At 39.1% G+C, this 14,410-nt stretch overlaps 1 long non-coding RNA gene across 3 annotated transcripts; it reads right to left on the bottom strand.

Moving 5' to 3' along the window:
* Positions 1-651: 651 nt before the first annotated feature.
* LOC119141830 lies at positions 652-12,668 on the bottom strand. Of its 3 annotated transcripts, XR_005102051.1 has the most exons (4): positions 12,552-12,661; positions 12,307-12,391; positions 11,734-11,843; positions 652-728 (listed from the first exon to the last, which is right to left on the bottom strand). It is a non-coding gene; the product is annotated as an uncharacterized LOC119141830 (long non-coding RNA). The 3 variants fall into 3 exon arrangements; XR_005102052.1 differs by lacking the exon at positions 652-728 and having other exon boundaries at positions 11,049-11,843; positions 12,307-12,436; positions 12,552-12,668; XR_005102050.1 differs by lacking the exon at positions 652-728 and having other exon boundaries at positions 11,049-11,843; positions 12,552-12,658.
* Between the last annotated feature and the right edge of the window lie 1,742 nt (positions 12,669-14,410).

Here is a 14,410-nt window from a genome sequence, read left to right as displayed (position 1 = left end):
TTGGAAAACCATAGGAAACTGGGTGTGGCCTTCTGTGTTTCTGTAAAATGAGATTAGTGGAGTCAAAATTTAGAAGTTCCTACAATAACAAAACATATTTGAAAACTCAAGATTACAGCTTTCTGATATTACGGGTCACAGTCTCTAAAAAATGCTATGCTGACATTTTTACTTCTCACAAACCCAGTTTATGTCAAAAGTTATGTTTATGTGCTTCCCAGTCAATTAACAATGGTAGCATGGAAAAGGGGAGACAAGTCTATTCTGCATGAGGAAAGAAGGAGAAACTGAAAGAAAAAATATTAAAAGAACCAAAATTTCATGTTTTCTTTGGTTGTAGTAGTGAGATGAGACAATTGCTAACAACATTTTGAAAGAATACCATCTGTGTGAGGGTGGCAAATAAACAGAGCCCTGCAGGACATACATTTCACGTTCACTAGTTCAAGACTTGCTGCATTGTCTTGGCAAAGCTATCAATGGGCAGGGCCCTGAGTGGGACTTGAGAAACCTGGATTCCAGTTCTGATCCAGTTACTGGCCCATTAACTAAACTTGTGCAAATTATTAGTTTTCCCACCCATAAAAATATAATGCTATCTGCCTTGTAAAGCACTTTGAAATACACAGCTGAGGAAAAATAGCCACCAAGCAGGTGTGGTTACATTTGTTGTATTTACTGATTTAAGCTGTTTTTCGAAACTGAGACTGTATCCTGCTGTAGACACCCTGTAACATGAAAGCAGAAATGTTTACTTAGGAACACAGAAACATGGCAATGCTATGCTGTTTTTCTCTGCTACTCACTCTTTTGTGCTTTCTCTCAAAAGTGCCTGCAAGGCAAAATACCTGCAACTGTAATCTTGACAAATGTCCCAGCCACGTAAAACCATAAAACTGGCACTTACATAGGAGGTTTCAAAGGAAACTGCTATTGCAGGAAGAGGTGACGATTTCCTTTGCTGTGAATCTATTCTTAGCCTGTACCGTGTCATGGTATCAGGAGCTGCTGCTAGTCTTCCAAGAGAAGCACAAGATGTTGTTAACAAGTCCCTTAGCATTTTTCTGTATGTGGATGTGCTGACTCTGTGCCAAATTGCTCATAGGCAATTGTGGGTTATATACCTGATTTTTTTCAATATGCAGTGGCATTGTTCATTTTTTTCTGTCCACTACTACTTGGTAATATTTGCTACGAGTTCACAAACAGCTGCTATTTCACTGTGGCCAAAACTGCATTTAATCCCTACTTGAAGTAATTACTGTCTCTAATTTCCTAAAATGTGACCAGTGAAGAAATCTGGTTAAGTCTAATATTTGACTTGTTCTTTAATTAAAGGAGAGTCACTGGTTTGTGAATGACCTTGTTGTCCTCTGCTGCTGTTACCTGCTCAGAGCTCAAACACGGTGTATTCCCCCTTTTTACAATGGTTTTCATGGCACCGAATGTGTTACCTGCTGTGAAGAAGGAAAATACTGTGGTAGCAGTGAATATGAATCATGCCACTGCTCCTGTGTGACATACGCAGGTACCTACCTCACTGACACTTAGCTGGATCCTTTTCTTTCCTCTGGATTTTTGCCTGCAATTTTACTTTTCTGTATTGTAGTTCCAATACAACATGGTTGCTGACACGTGAAATCTTAATTCTTTTGGTAGTTGTTTAACGTATTTTTGGAATGGCAGACTTCTTCCAGCTAACATGAAGAATCTAAGTTCTCTAGTTTAAAGTGCACATACACCCATTTCTTTGCTTTTAATGGAGTTCATTCTAATTTCCTATCACATTCTCCATTTTCTTTCTGGAAAGGAGAAATAACTGGCAGATTTTTGTGTCTCCTCTAGAACTACATTTATTTTAGGAAAAATATAGACTAAATTATGTGATGCAGCTTGTTCTAACCAAGTATCTTTATCGATACTTTATTGATATTAGTGTTCACAATACGTATGTGTATTAATAGGATTTGTCACATTCACTTTACCTGAATTTTCCTAAAATAACTTCCTCCTCCAGCAGATGACTTTTCCTTCCTTACCCGTTTTTCAGAAGCTGTGGCTTTCAGAATGCTTTTCTGCTTTTTTGTGAAGACCCTGGTGTACTATCACAGCTTTCTATTTTGCTACTTCAAACTGTGGTGAAAAACAAGTTTAAGTATCTATAATAAAATCAGAATTATGTGAAGGGGTAGCAAGAGGAAAAGAAATATTTAGAGGCATTTAAAGATTTATTAGGGGATTAAGGAGCACCCAAGTTGTGAAGGGAACTCGCACTTTCTTAAGAGTTCTGAGGCAACCGATGTATCATTCTTACTGAATGGTCAGCTTGGTTATTCGCTAGGATTAATTCCTTTCAAATGTCACAGACATTGAGATAATGTCTTCCCTAAGATTGTTGCTACTAGTCTATACAGTCCAACAAGTGCAGCCCAACAGGAAAATCGTACCAGAACAAACAACAGTATTAAACAGTGTGAGAAATATTCAGCATCATATGTAGAAAAGGCTAACTCTTGGGTGCAGCTCACTTCATCTGGTTTTAATAGTTTTATCAAAGATTTAAAAAAACAAAAGAAGGACAGGGTTGAGTCTTATTTCTATTTACAGCTCCTGCTGGTTTCTAGGCATTCTAACTGAAAAGTTTCCTGTCCAGTGTAAAGTCAGTCAGTTGCAGGTCTAGAAGTAAATCAGTTATGAGACCTCTTCATATCAAGAAATTAGAACCACATGTCATTGTAACCTAGAGCTCATCCAGAGAAGGTTACAGAGAGATGGATGAATTAAAAAAAGGTTTAATGCAATGAGTTTTGAGTGACGTCTGTCTCAGCACATATCAATTTTGCCATGCAAATACTTGACATACCATTTTGGTCTATAACGTATCAGGATAAATTTGATGCATTTGTACACATCCAGCTCTGATTGACTCCAGAGAACTGGCAGAAAGGAGCATCACTGAGGGTTGTGGTTCCTTTTCCAGCTTTTGTAGAGTATAAAGAGTTCACATGAAGAACATTCTATATAGTTCTTTTCCCGCCTCCACATACAAACAAATGCTCTGGTTTTACCCCAACATACTTACTATTGAATATGAATTCAGATATAAAATGACATTAGTGCAAAATACACAGAAATACAGTTCATTGACATCTTCCAAAGCTACTGTTCTTAGCAGAGTTGAAATCTCTGAGGATGTCCTGTTCACTGAATGTTTTTCTTGCAGCATACAAGACAGAGAGTTTAACAGAAATGGTACCACCCAGAAGTACTTTGCTTGTGGACCAGGGTGCCCACTTTGGATATATCAGGAGTGCTAATGATGTTAACTGTACCACAGGCTTCAATGTGGAATCAAAGAAATATTATTAAGCAGGGACACAAAAAACAGTATACATTAAGATCTTCCAGTTATGAGGAGTTACATCTGTTAACATAGCTAACTCTTGTAACACTTTCAGTCCTGTGCCATCCACAAGTGCCCCCCCCCACAGCTTTTTTTTTTTTTAGGTATATATACTTTCCCCTCAAAAGTGACTGCTACATGAAGGCTAAATCTAGGAAGAACCCAAGTAACTAAGTGGTATTGCTTGAACTACAGCACAGTCAAGATACATTGCTGATGGTATTCTCCAGTTACGCGTAGTTACAGAATCACAGTATAGCTGCAGGCTTTATGCATTATACAGGACTCTCTGTCCAGCCTTTTTTGTTACTTAAAAAGGCCAATTCTCTCAAGTATCCAGGCTTCATTAGAACAAATTTTCCAATAACAAACTAATGTGTAAAACCCTATCCAATGTTTTGTAACACTCAAGGCAGTATTTACCAAACTAATCTCTCTGGTCTTAGAGTTATGAAGAGTATAGCTCGTCAGTTTGTAAAAATATTTTAGAGGACATCTAGTAAATAAAAAGATGGTCTGTGTGCTTCAGTGCTGTAATAATATTACCACATTCATGATCTGAGGGCATTTACCTCCCTACCACCATCTTCAGACAACTCTTCTTCCGGTAAGAATTTTTTTTTAAGCCCAGGTTGGGATTTTAGCACCAGAATTTCATCCAGCGTAAATAAGGTTGTTGCTGCCTAGAAGGTGTAGGAAGAAGACAAAAAAAATTATACATAGAGGCACTGTGAACACCACCACGTTTCTGGTTAATGGAATGCCCAAGCATAAAATAGGTGCCTCTTAGCACCAAGACCTTGCTTCAGCTGCTTGAGAAGTGGCTGTATGGTCTTAGCACTAGTTTGCAGAGTCCAGTGTAGAGGCAATTGATGATTATTGCAAACAAAACCAAGGGCAAGAAAGTGAGAAAACACATTATGTGAAGACCATTGGTTACACAGATAGTCTATGTTTAACCAGGTGATTTCCACAAACACAGAGAATTGTCTGTAAATGAGTGGAATAGTCTTTCTTTCATTGTCTTCCAATCAAAATCATAACTGCTGGAGTCACCACAGTGATGAATTAATGTGACAGGAGTTCAGGGCACCTGTAGCTTTGTACAGCTATGGAATTTGGCACAGGCATGAATATGGACACTGAGGCTAGCAATCAGCCAATTTAGGGGATACTCATAGCACCTAAACATAAGCCCCTAACTCAGGTGTGTTAATTGAGAAGGCTGATTTTCATATGCTCCCAAGAGGACTGAGCAGAGCTATAGAGAGGATCTTTCCCAAAAGTTTACATTAGGCTATTAATGCCTAATCCAGAAGTCTAGTTTTTAACCTCATGTGTTATTCTCACACTAATAACCCTGGTTCATCTGCACTGAATTGCATTGTAACCAGCTGATATTCACACTGGTATGAAATTGGAATCAGGTCCTGTAAGACATTTTACTGCATAGGACTCCCCCCGCCTCCCCCGCCCCCAATCAGTCCTACAATTTACCACACAAATATCTATGATCAGACCATGCTATACTCCAATAGAGTCCAGAAAAATTCATATTTGAGGAAACAGTACTGATTTAAGGTATGTTACATCCTGAAATGAGATTAGCACAAGAAATGTGGGCAGAATTTCAGACTGGGAACTTAATTTTTCCAGTTCAGGATTGCATTAAATTAGACTATCTGTGTTTCCTTGTCACCTGTTTTGTGTGTTTTACAAAGAGATAGCTGCAAAAAGAAAGAAGGTATAAAAAAATTCAGTTATAATGCCATCAGGCCAAACCACCTAGACACTGCAATAATGAGATCTCTGTGACCTTTTGGAAGGGTGCTGCTGTCTTGCCCATAACAAATCCTCCAGTAGTTTTCAATTTTTGTACTTCAGATTTCCAAGGGCTTTCAACTTTTTTCATGCTGGAATAGACTGAAGGGGCAGAGCACTACAGTACTTCAGAGCTGCAGTAAACCTTAGCTCAAGAAATGGCATGGTGTGATCAGTTTCTGTTTCTAGAAAGAAACTGGGGAGACTGAGCTGGAAGTTGTTACTCATTCTGATAAAGAAGCAAGAATCAATGTGATGTTGAGTCACAGCCTGGCCTGAATAGGAATTTTAAAGAGAAGGTGTTTCAGTTCTAAAACAAAAAGAGAAAGAACATACCCATAATGATGAAAAGGTCATACATTTTTGCCTTTAAAAATCCAGAACAGTATAATAATAAAGCAGAGGGGTTTTTTTTCCAGAGTTAATGCCCCATTTTTGTAAAATGGTTAGTTTACACTTTTCTCTGATCCATGGTTTCATAACTGCTTCAGAATCACACAACATCATACACACATGACTTTTATATTTACACTTTTCATTTGCAACCAGAAGAAGCACAGATAGTTTTAAACAGAGGCTTATAGGATCCTCAAGTGCAGCATGGTAGACACTGAGGCAGAAAGAAACACCACAAAAAAGTTCAACAAGCCACAAACTTGCTTGTTCTTATTGGAGGGTTGTTCTTACACAAAGAATGATGGTAAGCCAGAACAGAGGGATGAAGCCTCCGACCTGGCAGTCTTCCCATGAAGGCAGGCAACTTTGTCATTAATTAATTACTTAGTTCTCCTGTGGCATTATGCAACGTAACTTGTCACACTATCCAAAGTAAAGTTTTAACTGACAAGTGAAAGATCTTTCTATGGATAAACCCAGTTGTTTGTTCTTTTCATTTGGCATTGGTTCAAAGGCCAAGGATAAACATTTTGCCTTTTCATGACTGATTTTCTTGACAGCTTCACAAGGTTACTCTTGGGAAAGCTCTGGTTATATTACTGGAAATACCCCCTGCACAGTTTGTTGTAGAAAAATCTTTTGTATCACACCTGTCCATTCTGGGAACTTTCTGACATGCAAAAAAAAATATTTTTTTTTTTAAATAAAAGATAGTCTAATTCCATTCCTTCCATAGACAATAGCAGTAAATAAGCTGGGGCATTTAAACATTTACGTCTGACTATAAAGTTTATGGTTATCACTCATGCCAAGTATCAGAAGCCTAATTGCTTGTGTACATCCCCCTCTGGGGGTGACTAGCAAATACTATATAAAACAACAAATACTGCTAAAGGAGCAAAGATTAAATGGAGGAGGGAAAGTACTCCACTTTTTAAAAGATCTTTGTTTTTACTTGCAAGGCTTTAAATTGTGTCGAAACTGTATTCTTCAGCAATAATTAACTTCTCAGTTTAGCCTTACCTTATCGGTATTTACTTTTTCTATTACAACAATTGTCTCATCAGGATCAAAGTCCCTTTCAATACATACTTCAGCAATATTTTTGGCTTATTTCTTCACACATATAACCAGTGTTTAATTACAGCATTTAAAACTACCCATAAATGAAACAAAACACAAGGTAAGGTAGCTGGAAGCAAGTAAGAGAAATGAGAATTTGTATTTATTGCATATGTAGTCCATAGACAGTTTCAATAGTCTAATCAGAATTCAGCCTTGACAATTTCTCAAGTTTTTAGAAGTAACTGACAACAGAACAGAGGATATCCAACTGCAGACAAACATCAGAAAGACACAGGTCTACTTCACCCGAAGTTTTAGAGGTAAAGTGAAAAACTTTAATTACAACTGTATGGCTGTCCAATATATCATCAACTATTGCACATTTTTTCAGAGTTTGTGAAATGACTAGTCTCTAAAGGGGGGGGTGGGGGGGGTGGGGGGGCTGGGGAATCTTAAGATTTACAGGGCAGTGGGGAGTAGGAGAATGAAAAAAATGAGTCCTGCTTAATTCCGTAAAATTAACAACAAATATCTAGCTTTCCCAGAGTGTTCCTCGTATACTCACAGATGACACCAAGAAGGGTATTCCATAAGGATTTGTTCTAATTATAGCCATGAAAAAATACAAATATTTTTATATTTTATATATATATATTTATATTTGAATATATATATTTTTTGAGAGAGGGAACTCTCTCTAAATCTGGTGACTGAATTTCTGCATCTTGCAAGACTGAGCAACAGTCACCAGCAAGTTACTTTCAGGGTTACTTGTATAAGCAGGCTAAAAATGCTTGTGTGCTAGTATGGTTAGGTACATCTAGATGCTAGAGAGAGACCTGGACTGCCCTCTACCCCACGGGGCATTTAGACAGACTAGGCTGCTTGGAGCAGCATGTTGTAACCCAACCTGTAGAAAACGGAACTTCAGCAGGAAAAAAAGCCAGTAAGGCAATATGGCAGTGCGAGAGAGAAAGGATTTAAACTCATAGGACCTTGCCACTACAGAAGCCTTGAAAGGTAACCGCATCTTTAGAGTGAAAAGGGCTAAGGAAAGTAGAACAAAATGCTCATTTTCCCCAAGAAGAACAAAACTTTCAGGAAAATAAAAAAGACATTTTAAAAAGTCTTTGCCACTCTGTTCTTCACTCCCTAAACTATACTACCACTAACCTATATATAAATATATAACTAATACATAGTGCAAAGTATAAAAGCTAGGTCAAGATTTTCTTCAGGCAATTTCTTTCCACCATAAACACTCTATGAATCTAACACCTGCCACCCCCGCAGCACGAACCCCACTGCAAAGTGCCCCAGCCCCGAGGCTGGCACTGGGCACTGCCCCAAGCCAGCAGCATGGAGGGCTGGGGCTCCCCCCGCCACCCCCGCAGGGGAGGGGACAGGGTGCAGTCCCCTGCACGCACTTGGTTTGAGTTCAGACAGCAGGACGACTTAAAAGGACAGACAGCACTGAATAGCCCTGGCTTTTTATTTATTCTCTCAGGGTACAACAATCGTTTTGCTAACACCCCGATGTCCCAAGATTCACGAGTCTTGTATTTTATTTGCACTATCATCTGTGAAGTGGGAGACACTGAAATCACTGATGTTACTGTCCTTTTGTAGCCACTGGTATTCCTCCCCACCACCTGCCTGGCTTGTGGGTTTGGCTGAAAAGTTTCACTCCCTCAGGAATGATAAACAGAAAAGACAGCACAGAAGAACAGCAGAGGGAAGGTTGGACTTCCCTGCCTTCCTTAACCCGAGCCCTTTCTTGAGATCCTGATTTCCACCTCTCAGGGCAATTTGCCACCAGCTTTTCAACCAGACATCCTCACCAATGGCCAGGCAAATAAGCAGCACCAGGATCCAACGACTCAGATGACTGTTTCTAATCTCAGGGACCTGAGTAGCTGCCTTTCCTTCCTCCCCCACCACACCTGTTCCCTTGAGCTACTATCTTCTGGCTCTTGCTTCTCTACTTCTCCCTGGCAGGCAAGTCCACTATTGGGTGACCCCACAGCAGTGCCAGGGTAGCTCCTGGATGTTCTGCTGCTCACTGAAAGTGACCTTAAGCTCTAAGTGTCCCAGTCTGTCCTCCTGCCTCTGACCCCACTGGGATAGGCTAACACCTGGTTTGTTTGCCCTGAAAGCTCACACCAGCACCACAGTTAGCTGTGGATGCCAGGGGAAAGTGAAGCTGGTGAGAAAATGAAAAAGTTGGGTAATCAGCTTAGGGAGGAGAATGTTCTTACTGACATAATTTGTTAAGGCTATAAACAGTCTTCTCACAGAAAATTTCTGCCTCACTTTATTTCCTTAAGCAAAACCAAAAGGAGAACGAAGCATATAAAATCTAAGTATTGAATATTTTGTATAGCTTCTAGACAAAGAAGCCTCTACCCCTTCTAAACTCATTTGCCATTGCTCGCTCTTCCTTTCAGACCCTCACTTACTTGGGCTGTGCTGCACAGGCTGCAGCAGCGAATGCTTTGCACATTTGCAGGCATCCGCAGAGGCCTGGTGCTGCAGCCTGGACTTTCAGGTCTCATGCTCACCCTGACAGTGTGCAGCTTTCTGCTGTGACATGCATTATATGAAGGACACTGTAGCCTGTGTCTGGACCCTGCAAAAAATCTGGGACCCCTGCTCAAGGCAGACATGTTGTAGCCAGAATAGCGAAAGGGGAGAAAACTCTCCTTATCTCCTACTACATCTGCCCCTGATTAATCTTTTGCCACTTGCCAATATGCACTGCAGTACTAGAGGCTTTCAATACCACCTGCAACTAATATTCACAACTAGGCCTGGTAAAAAAATTACTAACAATATTGTTGCTGAGGGCCCTGCTGTTAGACTGCCAGGTTTTGATCCACTGTGCTGCCCCAGACCTCTGTCAATTATTCTCAAAGAGAAGAGACAGATTTGATTTTTAGGTTTTTTTAAACACAGAGCTTTTAGGAAGTTCTGAGCTGCAGATAGGATCAGATGTGGAAGTGACTCACGTTGTTACAGACTGTCTCCTAGCCGTATGGACTTTGCACCTGTTACTGAGATAGCCATGGCACAACTATCTCATTTAGATTTGCAGTTATCAGTAACTATTTTTACTATTTTTATTACTATTTGTCCTTTTTCCCCTGTGCCATGTTATGCACATCTCTACTTCTTTACTCAGTGCGTATCTTATTACTAAAAATGCCCACCATTTCCTCTAGTGAGAAGAGGCTTAGTATGTCTACAGTTCTCCCTCCTCCTTACTCAAAACACTTCCTTTCCTGTCTTTCATTTGAAATGTCAACAGTTTGAACTACTTTGCAGTAACAGGCAGAACAACAAAGTGTATTGACTGGCTGCGTGGAGCTAATGGATACTGTCAGCTAATCCATCAACTTATAAAAAATCATATTTATTTGAAACCACTGGAAATGCTAACTGAAGTGCCAAGTTCAGTCTCCACCCCACTTTGGTTTTATTGTTTTGGTTGGGCGTTTTTTTCCACAGCAAAATGAATAGCCTACTGTGTCATGATTCCTTTTTCATCAGACATCTATTTTTTCACTGCTGTGACTGCTTGGAACAAAATACAGAATTGAATGCTGAGACCTACAACCTTCTCAGCAGCCTTTCCGTGCGTGAGGTAGAACACACAAATCTTTTCAACATTTAGGAAATGATTAACATGTTGAATTAAGTCTGTGCCAAGCATAACCAAGTTCTTAGTTTTCTGCAGACATAAAATTTCCACTTGACACATCTCAGAGCCCCCCTATCGGAGGGAAATGGCTAGGTGATAGCATTGAGAAAAGCTATTTCACACACCTTCTTCCCAAATTTTTATTTTACTTCCCTTCCTACTCAGAGTTTGACCTCTTAGGTAAAGGGTAATAGCATCCTGTGGCTGGCCAGTACAAAATCTCCGTGTGAATTTTTTCCTGCGCCGAGTCTCCTAAATTAATATATGTCCCAGCTTTTCCTGTTTGTACTATCTGTTTGGATTGCAGAGCTGGCTTTGGCTTTGGAGAAATTTACAATATTAAAATGGCTGAAATTTACAATATTAAGCTGAATTATTCTCTTCATTTGCAATAAGCACATGATTTAGTAAGGCACAGTTCTGGACTGCTCCTCATTTCAGATGAGCAGTTCAGAACCATGTCCTAGTAAATCTCCAGATGACATTTACATTTTTCTTTATTACAACAGCTCTTAAATTTAAAAGTACGGTATTGAACATAAAAATGAATGCCAAACTTCATGAATTTAAAAAATTGAAGAAGGTTGATTTTAAAAACAATTTTGAATAAGGCAGCAGGAAATAACCCTCCATGTGCTGAAATGAACAAAAAAAACCTTGTAAGACAGTCAAAACCAAAACTTTTTTCCTTTAATTGCAGATTCAAAAAAGCCCCACAGAGCTACAATCCTGTAAGATTAGATCAACAAGCAGCAACACAACTTAAAAATCAAAAGGCCACAAAACGTATCTTCAAGGTGGAAAAACAGAAAAAGTACTGTGACGTCTGTAGTCCAGTATTTTGTAGAGCTAACTTTGAGAGACTGACTGTTTTGTTTTGTGACACATTTATGTATTTGGTTTCTTTTACCTAAATTACACTGTGTCTAATTCTGAAATGAACAGCATTATTGTGCTTGGAAACAGCGTTCTATTCTCTCTCCACAGCATCAGATGGTAGCTAGAGGGTGTCACCCTACTATACCAGGCTCAGACTGCATCATATTGTAATATATGAACACTTTAGGACAGTGGATATATTGGATACTGCAGATCACTAATTATGACATAACAATACTTAAAATTGTAGAAATAACTGAAAAGAAGCTACCTTCAGGAATCATTAAAATGTAACAGCACAAGACACTATAATAAAAGACAGAAATATTCAGGCATAATTTGGGACAAAAGGAGATTGCAATTTCAATTTGCAGACTGTTTCAATGATTGATTTTTATTTTATTTGGGATTTATATGGCAGGACAGATTTTCTGTCATAATTATGGAAACACTAAGATGAAATACAAACCAATCCCTCTAAATGGCAAAGCTGTAAGTGTTCTGAAATGTATCTGCCATGTTGATGTAGGAGCCAAGAAGTGGTACAGTGTCTCTTTCTCAGGAGCAGAAAGCTAAATCCTGCATCAGTCAGAAAGATCACATAATAAATTAACCAGGTCACAGAAAGCTGCTAACTTCACATGTTTAACTGCTGCTACTGTGAACTACTAGCATATCTAATTTTTTATTTTCAGACAGAAAATGTCTAGTTGCAGGGAACTGGAGGGACATGTTTAAACATTATGTAGGGCGAAACATTCACTTCAATATTTCACAGAAGAACCGTACCCAGTGTGTGTCTTCAAAAATATCCTCACAGCAACAAAGCTCATATGATGACACACACAAAGCACATATGATGCTCTGTTTGCACCTAGTTAACCACAACTTTTCCTATGCACCTAAAGAATTAATATTATTCAAACAAATGTGATTTAATTCATTGTGGTTTGAAAGGGGTTTGCTAGGCCTAACACCTATCGCCTTTGCAAATGAGAATATCTGGCCAAGGTTTCCCAATATTTTACTTTAGTGCACTGACCTGACTGATCCTCTTGAATGCCTCTGAACATCCATGTGCAGACATGACACGAACAGCTATAGTAGGTGGCAAAGCAGTGGCACCACTTAAAAAAAAAATAGAAGTCCAACACAGTCGGACAGTTCATAATCTGTTTTTCATAAATTTCAAAACACACAAGAAATACACTTTGTGAGCACATGAAGTTTCAAGACCAGTCTCAGGCCAGGTGCTTTTTAATTTTTTTTTTTCTTTTAAATACTGACCTCTTCCTGCTGGACTCCTCACTGTCGATTCATCACAATGACAAACAGCCCTTTCCTTTGGCCAGGGTGCTCAGTATATTTTTAAAGGAAGTTAGATGACTTTTTTTCTATTGTGACAGTTTCATTTGCTTTTCTAGGGAAGGGAGCATTTGGGTTCACATCTTGTGTACAGAGCTACAGTTTATTGAGTGGAATGTGCAACTCAGACTGTTTTGTAGGTGAATACAAAGTCCAGGAGACACCAGGACAAAGAGGTACCTACCTGTAGGCATTTTCTCCTGTGATTTGTATACTGAACCGAACTTCTGAATACAGTATGAATGCAGAAAGATCCTCTCCAATTTCAGCATGATTTATCTTTAAATATTCTTATTTTTGTTCTTGTCTTGTGTCCAGCTATCACACCACTGTATGCTGAAGAAGGCTGCTGCCCACCCTGCTGCAATAACTCTGACCTGGCAGACAGCCCAAATTGCTTTAACTGCAGCAAAAAAACCCAAGGTAGGACCATGCCAAAGAGCAGCACTGGCACTTAAGGGCTTTATGATTAACAGGGCTGACATTTAAAAATGAAAAACACAAAACAGCAAAAGCATGCTGCTGAGCTGCAGGCACAGAGTATATGGCTACTGCTCCATCACCAGAATAAGTAACGCTGCTGCTCAAGTAACAGCCAGATATTGGAGATGACACCTTCTGTCACTTACAAATAGTGTTTTAAATGTCCATGCTTTTCATAAAGCAGTTGACTGGGAAGTACTCATTTCAATGCACAGCAACTTGTATCATCATGTCAAAATCACCTCACTGACTTTGAAATAGCTACAGCATTTTATGCACAAAGGGTCTGTAGAGTGAGGAAATGTGCTGATACTATTGGGAAAAAGGCTCAGGTCACACAACAACCAGTCTCCAAATTTTTCTAGATACCAGAGAGTTAAAAATATACATATTCCTGAGGGCTTTGTGTTTCTAGCCTAAGGTGAGGAGCTAGGTTGTGGTTTTGTTTCTGTTAGTTTTTCTGTTTCTTTATGACTATTCCTAATCTAATAAAGCAACCCAGCTGTCCTATCAACCCCCTCTTTGCCTTTATTCTTGTACTATCACAGCTACAAGATCAGAACTGTCGTACTAGAACGGTAAGGCAGTAACTCCAACACATTGAAAATGGTACGCTGACCCTAATTCTTCTACTAGATCACTTAAAACAGACCCCTCCTACCTGACCTCACATAATTTCTTTTTTTAATTGCTATTATCAGATGCCAGTGTATTATGAACCATTCTACCACCTGACAGAAAAACCTAAACCACTTACTTTCTTATGAACTAATTTTGCTTCTTTCCAACTTTTTGCTGGAACCATTACATATATCTGGAGAATATAGCAAGCCAAAGCCACAGCTGTTAATGAAGCTGGTGATAAATCAATCCAGAGTCTCTCCTTCCCATGTTGAGCAACCACAACAACACAAACTATCAGGAAGATCAAGAGATTGAGTGCAGAAATTAAGACTGGAGAAGATGATGACGATTTATAGATATAGGTATAAAATATGCTGTCATATATGGGACAGGATGACAACAGTTCACCATAAATTTAAAAATGGGTTCTTGGGTGACAATGAGGAAGATGAGCTTTAATAGCATGCAAGTCAGTAACTTAGAGAACTCCTAATTTATAGATCTTCCACTTTGCTGCCTTTGTTACAAAATTACTGCAGTATATTTAGTTATTTCCTGGCTTGATGAGCTCAAGATTTTATCCAATACATATTGTGGGAGGGGCATGGTTTCTAAAAACATGTTTTTTCTCAAGCTTTATGTAAATACTTAGTAGGTTTCTAAGCAGCACTCTA

Source organism: Falco rusticolus, chromosome Z, assembly GCF_015220075.1.
Source record: "Falco rusticolus isolate bFalRus1 chromosome Z, bFalRus1.pri, whole genome shotgun sequence".
Taxonomy (NCBI): Eukaryota; Metazoa; Chordata; class Aves; order Falconiformes; family Falconidae; genus Falco; species Falco rusticolus.
The sequence above is the reverse complement of the archived record's forward strand: the minus strand, read 5'-3'. Positions and strand labels throughout refer to the sequence as shown.